Source organism: Dermacentor albipictus, chromosome 5 (assembly GCF_038994185.2).
Source record: "Dermacentor albipictus isolate Rhodes 1998 colony chromosome 5, USDA_Dalb.pri_finalv2, whole genome shotgun sequence".
NCBI lineage: Eukaryota > Metazoa > Arthropoda > Arachnida > Ixodida > Ixodidae > Dermacentor > Dermacentor albipictus.
The window spans coordinates 35,080,556-35,094,297 of record NC_091825.1 but is presented as its reverse complement, the minus strand read 5'-3'; positions in this window follow the sequence as shown (position 1 = coordinate 35,094,297).

The following is a 13,742-nucleotide window of genomic DNA, read 5'->3' as shown; positions in this document are numbered from 1 at the left end:
TTAATCTCATCCGCCCACCTAACTTTCTGCCGCCCCCTGCTACGCTTCCCTTCCCTTGGAATCCAGTCCGTAACCCTTAATGACCATCGGTTATCTTCCCTCCTCATTACATGTCCTGCCAATGCCCATTTCTTTTTCTTGATTTCAACTAAGATGTCATTAACTCGCGTTTGTTCCCTCACCCAATCTGCTCTTTTCTTATCCCTTAACGTTACACCTATCATTCTTCTTTCCATAGCTCGTTGCGTCGTCCTCAATTTTAGTAGAACCCTTTTCGTAAGCCTCCAGGTTTCTGCCCCGTAAGTGAGTACTGGTAAGACACAGCTATTATATACTTTTCTCTTGAGGGACAATGGCAACCGGCTGTTCATGATCTGAGAATGCCTGCCAAATGCACCCCAGCCCATTCTTATTCTTCTGATTATTTCCGTCTCATGATCCGGATCTGCCATCACTACCTGCCCTAAGTAGATATATTCCCTTACGACTTCCAGTGCCTCGCTGCCTATTGTAAATTGCTGTTCTCTTCCGAGACTGTTAAGCATTACTTTAGTTTTCTGCAGAATAATGTTTAGACCCACTCTTCTGCTTTGCCTCTCCAGGTCAGTGAGCATGCATTGCAATTGGCCCCCTGAGTTACTAAGCAAGGCAATATCATCAGCGAATCGCAAGTTACTAAGGTATTCTCCATTAACTTTTATCCCCAATTCTTCCCAATTCAGGTCTCTGAATACCTCCTGTAAACACGCTGTGAATAGCTTTGGAGATATCGTATCTCCCTGCCTGACGCCTTTCTTTATTGGGATTTTGTTGCTTGCTTTATGGAGGACTACGGTGGCTGTGGAGCCGCAATAGATGTCTTTCAGTATTTTTACACACGGTTCGCCTACACCCTGATTCCGTAATGCCTCCATGACTGCTGAGGTTTCGACAGAATCAAACGCTTTTTCGTAATCAATGAAAGCTATATATAAGGGTTGGTTATATTCCGCACATTTCTCTATCACCTGATTAATAGTGTGAATATGATCTATTGTTGAGTAGCCTTTGCGGAATCCTGCCTGGTCCTTTGCTTGACAGAAGTCTAAGGTGCTCCTGATTCTATTTGCGATTACCTTAGTAAATAGTTTGTACGCAACGGACAGTAAGCTGATCGGCCTATAATTTTTCAAGTCTTTGGCGTCCCCTTTCTTATGGATTAGGATTATGTTAGCGTTCTTCCAAGATTCCGGTACACTCGAGGTCATGAGGCATTGCGTATACAGGGTGGCCAGTTTCTCTAGAACAATCTGTCCACCATCCTTCAACAAATCTGCTGTTACCTGATCCTCCCCAGCTGCCTTCCCCCATTTGCATATCTCCCAAGGCTTTCTTTACTCCTTCCGGCGTTACCTTTGGGATTTCGAATTCGTCTAGACTATTTTCTCTTCCATTATCGTCGTGGTTGCCACTGGTACTGTATAAATCTCTATAGAACTCCTCAGCCACTTGAACTATCTCATCCATATTAGTAATGATATTGCCGGCTTTGTCTCTTAACGCATACATCTGATTCTTGCCAATTCCTAGTTTCTTCTTCATTGTTTTTAGGCTTCCTCCGTTCCTGAGAGCATGTTCTATTCTATCCATATTATACTTCCTTATGTCAGCTGTCTTACGCTTGTTGATTAACTTCGAAAGTTCTGCCAGTTCTATTCTAGCTCTAGGGTTAGATGCTTTCATACATTGGCGTTTCTTGATCAGATCTTTCGTCTCCTGCGGTAGTTTGCTGGTATCCTGCCTAACGGAGTTACCCCCGACTTCCATTGCACACTCCTTAATGATGCCCACAAGATTGTCGTTCATTGCTTCAACACTAAGGTCCTCTTCCTGAGTTAAAGCCGAATACCTGTTCTGTAGCTTGATCCGGAATCCCTCTATTTTCCCTCTTACCGCTAACTCATTAATCGGCTTCTTATGTACCAGTTTCTTCCATTCCCTCCTCAGGTCTAGGCTAATTCGAGTTCTTACCATCCTGTGGTCACTGCCGCGCACCTTGCCGAGCACGTCCACATCTTGTATGATGCCAGGGTTAGCGCAGAGTATGAAGTCTATTTCATTTCTAGTCTCGCCGTTCGGGCTCCTCCACGTCCACTTTCGGCTATCCCGCTTGCGGAAGAAGGTATTCATTATCCTCATATTATTCTGTTCCGGAAACTCTACTAATAACTCCCCCCTGCTATTCCTAGTGCCTATGCCATATTCCCCCACTGCCTTGTCTCCAGCCTGCTTCTTGCCTACCTTGGCATTAAAGTCGCCCATTAGTATAGTGTATTTAGTTTTCACTCTACCCATCGCCGATTCCACGTCTTCATAGAAGCTTTCGACTTCCTGGTCATCGTGACTGGATGTAGGGGCGTAGACCTGTACAATCTTCATTTTGTACCTCTTAATAAGTTTCACAACAAGACCTGCCACCCTCTCGTTAATGCTATAGAATTCCTGTATGTTACCAGCTATATTCTTATTAATCAGGAATCCGACTCCTAGTTCTCTTCTCTCCGCTAAGCCCCGGTAGCACAGGACGTGCCCGCTTTTTAGCACTGTATATGCTTCTTTTGGCCTCCGAACTTCACTGAGCCCTATTACATCCCATTTACTGCCCTCTAATTCCTCCAATAGCACTGCTAGACTCGCCTCACTAGATAACGTTCTAGCGTTAAACGTTGCCAGGTTTATATTCCAATGGTGGCCTGTCCGGAGCCAGTGATTCTCCGGACAGGCCGCCATTGGAATATAAACCTGGCACTACATATGCTGTAGCAGCTATTACGATAGCAGCCGTAGTTTCATCACAGCTACCATTTCTGTCTCGAAAATTGAGTACAAGTTTTCGTCGTTTCCAAAGGCTTCCATTGATGAATCATTAACCAATATGGGAACAAGCTTCTAGCTTTCCACAGCGTGATCACAGCGTTTGTCTCGTGTGCATTGTCTTCTAGAATAAGTATGTCACTTGCCTTTTCCAATAATAGACCTGGAGCTTTATTTGTTAAGGACTCGTTCGTTCCATTGAAAACGCGCTAGCTTCGGGCCACGGCCGCTAATTGGTATGTTTCCAGAAAAGTTTGATATATATGACATCCTTAACGACATGGGACCTGTTCCGCAGCGGCTTCCTACATAACTTCAGGGGCGTTGTCCGCTAAGAGCGATGCCAAGCTCTACTAGAAACCTGAGTGCGCCTGCACAATATGAGATCATCGCCATATTCACGGGATAGATGATACGTCTTTTTCGGCACGCCAACCCGGAAATGTCGCAGAAGAAAAAATTCACCTACGATTAAGATACACCCTAATACCAAATTAGAGAACAGCTGTATAAGCGTTTCTATTTCGCGATATATTGGCCGGCGGGTACAGTCTGTCTCGCGCGGCACGTTGCATACGGAGCGAAGTGTGGCGCTACTGCCTCGCTAATCGGCAGGCCCCCGTCCCCGGGGCCAGTGTGCCGGGGACGGGGAGTAGGGGCCTCCTTATCCGGCGGTACAATAAAGTTGTCATCATCATCATCATCATCATCATCATCATCATCATCGTCATCATCATCATCATCATCATCATCATCATCATCAATCGGCAGATCGCGAGAAATAATAATAATAATATTTGGGGTTTTACGTGCCAAAACCACTTTCTGATTTTGAGGCACGCCGTAGTGGAGGACTCCGGAAATTTTGACCACCTGGGGTTCTTTAACGTGCACCTAAATCTAAGCACACGGGTGTTTTCGCATTTCGCCCCCATCGAAATGCGGCCGCCGTGGCCGGGATTCGATCCCGCGACCTCGTGCTCAGTAGCCCAACACCATAGCCACTGAGCAACCACGGCGGGTGAGAAAGAGAACGTGGGTGAGATCGCGAGAAAGAGAACGTGGGTGACGCGTGGCCGCGATTCATAGAAGCCATCGCAAACAGACTTCCGTTAATTCAGCGCTTTGTTTCACGGCACTATGAGGGAGGCGAATATGCTCTGTGGAACATAGCCGTATCGGAGCATTATCGGGAGGGTCAATAGCAGCAGGTAGAGCGAGTAGCACAACACGAGCAGAACAGTCTATCAAAGCGGAATGTGTAGACAGAAAGTCAAGGCCCAGGATGAGGTCGTGAGGGCCAGTGCTCTAGAAGATAGAATAAAACATAAGTATGATGTCCGGCGACACTACGCGAGCCGGACACATGCCAATAACGGCTGGTGTTCCACCATCGGCGACTTGGACCACAGGCGACGGGGCAGGAGTGAGGACTGTCTTGAAACGATTCCGAAGCTGAACATTCATCACAGATACGTGCGCGCCAGTGTCAATCAGAGCCGTAACAGGTACACCATCCACGTTCACTTTAATGAGGTTCCGATGTGTGGGCAAGGTCAGAAGAGGATTTTGCTTCGAGTCGGTTTGGCAGCAATATATAACAATCGTTGGGCGCACTCGCCGCATGCAATCGCTGAACTGGCGAAACGCTGCCCTCAAAAGTAGCGACATTTTTATACCTTTCCGGCACCCCGCTCTCACCGGCCTTTCCTTCTCGCCGCCTCATGTCCCTCCAGCCTCTTTCGCTTTATATTAACTCTATGGAAACTCCCATATCAGATTTCCCTCTATCACTCTTAGAAATATTTACACCCTTTGGGGCTTATCTTGTCCCACAACAATAATCGTCATCTGTCTTGGTGTTACAGTGAGAAACCCTATGGTTACAGCAACCCGGTGAACGCAACACAGCCGCTCGAACGACCGGGTGCGCGCAACGCCGGCCATTTTTGGGTTACATTTTGAGATTGATAATTTGGCGATATTTTGTTTGGGTCATCTGGGTACCCTGACCAAAAACACGCTAAATATTCCACCTTGAACATTGGATGGCCACCACGAGACGGAGCCGAGACGGGCGGATGCCGACAGCTAAGTTCTATTTCTATGTTTATTTCTAATTGCAGCGGCGGGAAATCTGAATGGAGGTAGGGCCAGCATAGAAACGTAGGTTGCAGAGAATTGGAGCACTGCGAAGCCAGGAGAACACTTAGCCAAAGTAAGGCGATAAAGTAGGTCGTGGCCAACACATAACAGTTAGGACTAAAGGTTTAATAGTTAGGGCTAAAAGTGTGATTTTTTCTTTTTTTTCTTTTTTTTCTTTTTTCCCCTGGTTATTGGTTTGGTTATTTTACTAGCTCTCTTTATTCTTCTAGAGATTACCAGTGGTCTTTATTATAGTTAATTTTTTCCTCGCTTTTACACTGTTAAATACCAGTAGGACAAGAGAATTCATGGGATGACCGGCTAGAAAAGCCAAGGAGGAAGGTGGGGACCTCGTCCAGTGTGAGAGGTGTGAACGATGGTGTTTGGATGAAACGACATTCAAAACCGTGGCGGAGGCGGAAGGGAACGGCTTCGTGTGCAGGCTGTGTAAGGTGATTGAGAATTTGGAGAAGCAGCTAAAGAGTGAAATGGCGAGGACAAAGGAGGAACTCGAGAAAGAAAAAACGAAACGCGCAGAGTTTGAGGAAAAGGTCGAGAGGGAGTGGGCCTCAAGAATGGAGGCTGTAGAACGGAAATGGAGTGAGGAGCGAGAGAAAGGGCAGCAATTGGAAAAACAATTGAAAGAGATGAGAGAGAGAGAAGCTGAGAGGGAGACACAGCAGGAACTGAAGGAAAAGGAAGCAGGAGGATCACCCAGTGGAGCAGAATTGGGGGCGTACACGTTAATGTGGGGACCGCGGGAGACACAGGTACAGAGGGATTAGACGACAGGAGGCAGAGAAGGCGAGGAAGCAGGGAAGACGCAGCCGACAGAGACAGGAGGGAGGCAAGATTTGCTTGAAGACAGAAAGGTCTGGGTCATTGGAAGCTCCAACGTATCGCGAATGCAAACAGCACTCCTCAGAACAGGGCAGTATGACAGACGAGTGAAGGTCGAATGCATGCCGGGGGCTCGATTTGAAGCTGTGGCGGAGACAGCCAAAAGCAAACTGAATGAAAACAGAGAGGGAAAAACCCTGGTAATTTTTCACGCTGGGGTGAATGACGTCCTGCAGAATAGGGGGCGAATGATGGGCAGACAGATTCAAAAGGGAGTGGCGAAATTAAGGGCGACCTCTGAGGCAGTGCACATTGCCCTGTGTACTGTCCCAGAGGTCAGGGGACAGGGCCCTTTCATTGAAGAACAGGTAGTGGCGGCAAATGTAGTGATTAGGGAGTTGGGGCGAGCCCTCAAGTGTGATGTGGTGGAGGTGAACAGAATGATTTTCCCCCCTTTCGGCCCGGATGGCATTCACTACACTACACCAGCGGGATGGCAGGGGCAGGTAGGAACGAGGGTGGGTCGTAGGGCTCAGGCTTTTTTGCAGGCGCGCAGGGTGACCCTGCAAGCCAAAACGTAAAATATGAAGGACAGGGGAGGGGGGGGAGGGCGCAGGACAGGAGCGAGGAGGAGGAAGAGGAAGAAGAAGGCAGTAAATGTGGGGTTCATCAACATGCAGGGGGGAAGAAATCGCATTAAGTGGGACGAAATAGAAGAACAGTTGGAAAATTTTCAGGTATATGGAGTTGCCGAAACCCATTTAAGAGATGAGGAAGAGCCACCATTCGTTGCGGGATACACCTGGGTTGGGTGCAACAGAAAAATGAAAGAACGCAGAGGAGGAGGCCTTGGGGCGCTAGTGAAGGGACAGGACTGGGAAAGGGTAAGGGAGAGCTGCAGTGAGCACATGTGGCTCAAGGGCACCGTAGGGAATGTTGAGACAATCCTGGGAGTTGTGTATCTGAAAACGGGGAATGAGTCGAAAGAGGAGAATGCAAAACATTTCAAATGTATGGCCAAGGACATCAGGGAGTTAGCTATGAAACGGGAGATAATCATCCTAGGAGACATGAATGCACATTTGGAATACTTTGACGGGGCGACAGATGCAACAGGGCAGATGTTAGTAGATTTTTGTGAGGCTCATTATTTTGTGATAGTTAATTAATACTGAAATTAAATGCGACGGGAAAATAACATGGGAAAGAAATAACACCCACTCGACACTCGACTACTGCCTAATGTCCCACAAGCTGTATGAACGGTTGGGATGTATGGAAATTGATGAGGAAGGTACAAAAAGCCTGGGGAGTGATCGCAAACGAATCAAAATCAGTTTTGGAAGGACAGTACCACTGGTAGAAACTAAAGAAAGGAAAGGTATGAGCAAATTGAATGACAGGCAGCTACAAGAAGTGGCGAAAAACATTGAAAGCATGGTATCCAAGCAACCGCAAAGGGCATGGACATACGACGAGTTAATAGGTATTTTTAAACGAGAGCTATAGAGAAGGGACATATTAGGAAACTAGGAAGTAAGCAGGGAAAATATAAACCGAAAAGCTTGAGGGACCGAGAAGTTAAGGAGGCCATAGAGCAACGCAAAGATGCGTGCAGAAAACACAGAGCAGCGAAGAAAAGGGGAGCCACACCAGAAGAGGTGGAGACAAAATAGGAGGATTACCTTGCAATGAAAAGAGAAGCATTGGCATTAATTCAAGCCAAGATAGCAAAAGTTGGGGTACAGTGGATGTTAGAGATACGAAAAAAAGACAGAAATGCCAGACAGAAATTTTGGGAACACATAAGGCAACAGAGTAAGAAGACAGAGGTGGTTCAGCACTCACTGACCACACCAGAAGGAACAAAGGTAGAGGGAGAGGAAGCTCAGGAATATATTAGGTTAACAATAGAGGCAGCATTTGCAGAGCCAGTGGGTAGCGAAATGGACAACAATGACAACAGCAGGACAGAATTAGAGGAGGAGTACAGAAGGATGACAAGTAAGGAATGGGACAGAATTGAACACAAGGTCTCCGTGGGAACAGCGACAGGACCTGATGGCATACCTATGAAATTGATAAGCATATTAGGCCAGAAAAGTAAATTAAAATTACGGCATCTTATTGAACAAATAGTAGTAGGGGGAGATGTTCCACAGGACTGGAAATCAAGCAGAATGATATTAGTTTACAAAGGTAAGGGAAGCAAGGACAACATTAAATCCTACAGGCCAATAACTATCACATCAGTCATATACAGAGTAGCAATGCAGATGGTGAAAAAGAGAATGGAGGAATGGGCAGTACGTGAAGAGATCTTGGGAGAACTGCAGAATGGATTTAGAAGGAACAGAAGGCTAGATGATAATTTATTTGTTATAACACAGTGCATAGAGATAGCGACAGCCAGGCAGAAACCGCTATGGACAGCTTTTTAACCGAGAAAAGTTATTTCTTTATTTATTTATTTATTTATTTATTTATTTATTTATTTAAGATACTTTCAGGGCCCGAAGGCATTACAGAAAGGAGTGGGTGAACATAACAAAACATTTGTGCAATATACAAAGACAGATTCAATGTGGCGTTTCATGAATGCTGGTTTTGAAGGTGTCGGTATCCAGGATGGCTGCAACGGTGGCGGGAAGGTGGTTCCAATCTTTGCTTGTGCTAGGGATGAATGCACTACTGCAAAGTTTAGTACGTGAAGACGGCACACCAACTTTGAAACTATGGTCAGAGCGAGATGATATGTATGACGGTTGGGTGATGAGCTGTTCTTTCAACAAAGGGTTGTGGTGGTATATTTTATGGAATAGCGAAAGGCGGTCTAGATGGTCTAGATGGAAAGATGATTGAGTTCCTACAAGTTTATACAGATAATGAGGTAGAGATAACATGGGAGGGGGAAACTACAAAGCCAGCTAAAATAAGAAGAGGTCTCAGGCAGGGCTGTCCATTGTCGCCTCTGCTTTTTATGATCTACATGAGCCAAATGGAAAAGAGACTAGAACAGAGCACAATAGGAACTGACATAAGCTATATGCTGGAAGGGCAGAAGGTAGCTCAAGTACTAGCCGGACTGATGTATGCAGATGATATTGTACTGCTTGCTGACACCCGAGTAGGGCTACAGGAACTAATGAGCATATGTGGAGAGGAGGATAAAAATTGGGACTGCAATTCAGTAGAGAGAAGTCTGGGATAATAGTATACAATGAAGAAAGGGGAGAACCATTGGAAATACAAAACACTAAGATTGATCATGTTGAAAAATACAAGTACTTGGGCATATGGCTAAACGAGGGCAAAAAGTACTTGGAAGAACAGGAAAAAATTATGATTGAAAAAGTGAAAAGGAACTCAGCTGTAATGAAACACAAGGCACTTTGGAACTATAATAGGTACGAGGTGGTTAGGGGCGTATGGAAAGGGGTTATGGTACCTGGCCTCACATTCGGAAATTCAGTACTGTGCATGAAATCGGAAGTTCAGGCATGCATGGAAACGAGACAGACAAGTGTAGGCAGGTTGGCCTTAGGAGCACACGGGACCACCCCTAATGAGGGAGTGCAGGGGGACATGGGATGGACGTCATTCGAAGGTGGAGAGGCAATAAGTAAACAAAAATTTGAACAGAGACTCCCAGCACTGGAGGAAAAAAGGTGGGCAGGAAAAGTGTACAAATATCTGTACATGAAAAGTTTGAACACAAAGTGGACACTCAGAACGAGGAAGCTGAGGAATAGATACGTACAGCCGAGGGAGGGGGTCCAACGTGGTTCTAGTGTGGGAAAGGAGGTGAAGGAGACGGAAAGAAAAATGTGGGAAGAAAGAATGCTCGGAAAGCCAGCGCTATCAATGTATAGGTCACAAAAACAGGAGATTAGCTCTTATTTGATAACTCGGGGGGCAGCTCACTATTATTCGAAGCTAGGACGGGGGTTTTGAGAACGAAAACATACAGGGCTAAATTGACCACTTGCAGAAGTACGACTGCGCATGCGCAAAAACCGGCCGCGGGGCGGCGCTTCGTGAGCGCCGTCTCCGTGGTTGGAAAGCAAACTGCGCTGCTCGGGCGTGACATGCCGGCCAACTGAGTCGCTTTCGGCTGCACGAGCTATTATTATGAAAATGGAAATAGTAATTTCTTCAGATTTCCGCCCGCGAAGGTTAATGTGGAGAAGTTTGCGGACGGCAGCTGTGAAGCGGTCGAACCCGGACGGCACGCCGTTGCAGCTAACAGTGCATTCTAGGATCTGTGGCTTATGCAGGCAACTTCTATTCCCTTGTTATAGTGCCTAGAATTATACTCTAGAAGTATATTCAAGGCACTATACCCTTGTCATCTCCTGCCAGTTCTGCAACGCTGAACAGAAGGCCAGCGACGTGCTGGCAGGGCCCGCTGAGGCTTTAAAATATAAAGAATGCAGTTTTCCTTCGCGCTCGTCACTGAGTGACCCTGAGTAGATGCGAATACGATTAAGCGATTTGTGAAGAACAGCGCACAAACAGATGCGGCCAGTCTATGTACGTCATGTCATTTGTGAGTCTGCGCTCGTCTTCTTTTTTTCCGTACATGTCAGTTGTGTTGCGCTCTCTTCCACCATGACTTCGAATCAATTCGTCAAACTATCTGCCTTGATGAGTACTCGCGAGTAAGCGGGAGCGTACTGGCCTGCGGACGCACGCGCTGCCCATATTTAAGCTAATATAACATATAATAAAATAGGTTGGCGTAAGCTTTGAGGCCTTAGCGCTCGCAAAAACAAACTGAATAACCTACCGCGTACATGTACCGCATGCGAAATTTGGGATACGGCTTCGTAAACCACAAGCATGCAACACAGCAGTTTGGCGAAACAGCACGAGATGAATATCAAATTTGCAAGCTAGAACGTGTACATCTGTTGTTCCATGCTACAACTAAGAGTTCGGGGAATGCGACAGGCATAAAGCACTCATCCGGCCACACATTCACAGTGCTCTCCGGCAATGTCGCCAATGGCTTTTGTGAACCATGCTGTAACCACGTAGATGCCCGACTTCATGGATGGTGTGTACGTAGCTCCTATGAGGCCAAGTGGAAGGTCCACGGTGTTTACGTTAAGTTTTATGTGCTTAACTTAACCCTCTTTTTTTTTAGCCCATCAGCGGTGTGCCTGACAAACGGACGAAGTGTTGGCATGAAGATAACCCCACGCATTGTCGCTCGTTATCCAGCGCTCTGAGAAGTCAGCTGTCCGTCCCATTTGCAAAAACGGCAAGAGAATGAAGTCCTCTTCAATCATATTTGAGGCAGGTCATATATGGCGACTACCAAAGAACGTCGACGCTTTCACAAAACGCGAAAGAAGCTCTGCAAACACAACGTCGCCACTTGATGCCGCCGTACCAAAGCAAGGCTGGAGCCGGGATGTTTTCCAACCAAGCGGCGAGGCGCAAGCTTCCCGTTTTTCGTGCTAGGTGGCGCTCCGACTTCTGCAAGTGTGCACAGCTTGCGGAGCCGAAATGGAGACCACTGAGCCATAGAAGTCATAGTCATAGTCATAGTCATAGAATAAAGAATATAATGCTGAGATGCACAGACCTTCGCCCGACCCTGGCAGAGGGAACAGTGGCAGATATGGAAGAGGCATTAGGTTTTCCCGGGGAACGAGGGCAAATAGACGAGAAAAGAGTGGCAGTAACGAAGGGGCGGCTAGAGGATTGGTGGAGGAAGTCAAGATATAGATAATACCATAAATCGGGGAGATAATGTTTCCTCTACTGTTTTAGATAGTTATGTTGGGGGGAGGAGGGGAGTGAAAACTAGGTTAAGGAAAAAAGGATATAAAGAAAGGAAAAAAAGAATAATAATAAAATAGAAGAGGGAGCAAAAGGCTAGGTGGCGCCAGCCGCCGCCCGTGCTTGGTGGCGCAAGCCACCGCCCCGTTCCAAAGGGGACGCTCATAACATCCATCCATCCATACAAAGGGTATAGCCGCCACCCATCCATCCAATCAAAACAACAACAACAACAAAAAAATGGCGCCGGACGGTTCGAAAGCAGGCGTAGCAGCGCCTGTATTGCCGGTGGTACGCCTGCCAGACAATTCTGGCGAGGTGCTGTTGCTAGTCGCAGTTTCTTTGGCTTTACAAGCGAAGCATCGTGCCGAACTGATGATGCTCGAGTTGGAAGTAGAAGCCGCCAGACATCACGTTCGGGACATTGAATTTCGGCTACTGAACAACTTGACCATGGCCGCTCATGCTGCTTCGCTGCGGAGGCGACGCCGACGGCTGCAGCATAGGCTGGTTTGCAAAGCCATGGCAAAGCGCAAACAGACTGGATGAACAACCGCCCGTACTAAGTACTGCATTGTGATACGAGTGACAGCGGTGAAAGTACAGCTGCCACACGTGCAAGTGTTCGAGGATTCACCGCAAAGAATAAAAGATAACGCCATCCGGCATCACCATTATCTGCAATGAAGTTCCTCATCTTCACCCCTCACCTTGTGGAGCCAATAAGTGAAATTGACGGTCGGTGAAGTCGTGTTTGTCGCTGTCACGAATGCGTTATACGGAAATCAATAGGAACGCCATTCGCCGATACCAGCTAACTGCTGTATTTACCGATTATTCCCACTTTTCGAGAATGAGAGCGTCGTGCGGGTATGAAACTGTGCGTGGTGTGTAGAAAAGTTAGTGCTGTGTTACAAAAGTTTGTCGTGATCACACCATTGGCTCCAAGTCGCCAAACTACTCCCGAATTATCTACGTTTGTAGAGATATCGTATGTGAAGTAAAATATTTGCCAACAAGATATGAGCCTCAGTAGTAATTCCTTGGAATACCTGTGTGTTGGTAACATTAAAAATCCGCGCTATAAAAAAAGAGACGAAGCTGCCCACCAGTTTGCCAGTTGTTTGTCATAAACTTCCTTCCATGGAAACATGCATTTTTAAGCTGCAGCGGTCATGTGGGCTGACAGTAGCACACATGTCAGACATGTGCTATGCAAGCACAACTGTAAACCACGCAATCTTCTAAACTTGTTTTTTCAGTACACCAGGCCTGGTTTTAATGCAAAAACCTTCTGAAAGAGTTCAGTCAACCCTTCCAGTTGCTGAACTGAGACTATAGGTAAAAATTAAGGCAATATATGTACGTTATGCTTCTCCAATATCAAGTGGGTCATTCCTGCTATGGGCATAAGCTGCGTACGCTAGAAACAAAAGCTAGGTAGCTAGTAACACTATTTTGGAATGCCTATACACTAGCTACGTCTGACTTCATGGGCTTTGACAGCATCTGCAAAGAATAGGTGAATTCTATTCATCGGAAGACTCAAGCGGGCAATTTATGGAAGTTTTCATGCAGCCAAAGGATCTACATTTGTGACTGAGGAGAAGGAGAAATGAGGGGCCCGATTTTTGCTTGTCAGAACCATCTAAAGCCAACAGATACATTCATTAATTCTGGAGTATTACGTGCCAAAACCACATTATTAGTCATGAGACGCACCGTAATGGGAAACCACGGAGAAACATTGAATGTCAGGGATTCTTTAATGTGCACCCCATGCGTGGTATACAGACATCTTTACATTTTACCTTCATCAAAATCTGACTGCTGCGGGGGGCATTTTATCTTGCACGCTCAGGCTTAGTAGCATGACTATGACAGGATGGTGAGTGCCAATTCGGATATCTTTTGGCTCCACATTTATGATGTCACGCTATGGTCAATACAGACTGCGAGGTCTCGCATGAATTTTGACCACCTGTGATTATTTTAAAAGAGTACCGACCCATATTACCAAAGTTGTAGAACTACTGCCACATGCTCCTCAAATGTAAAAGGATCACACTTGGCTAGTGTGGAGGTTTGAGAACACCTTTAAGATTTGAATTTTA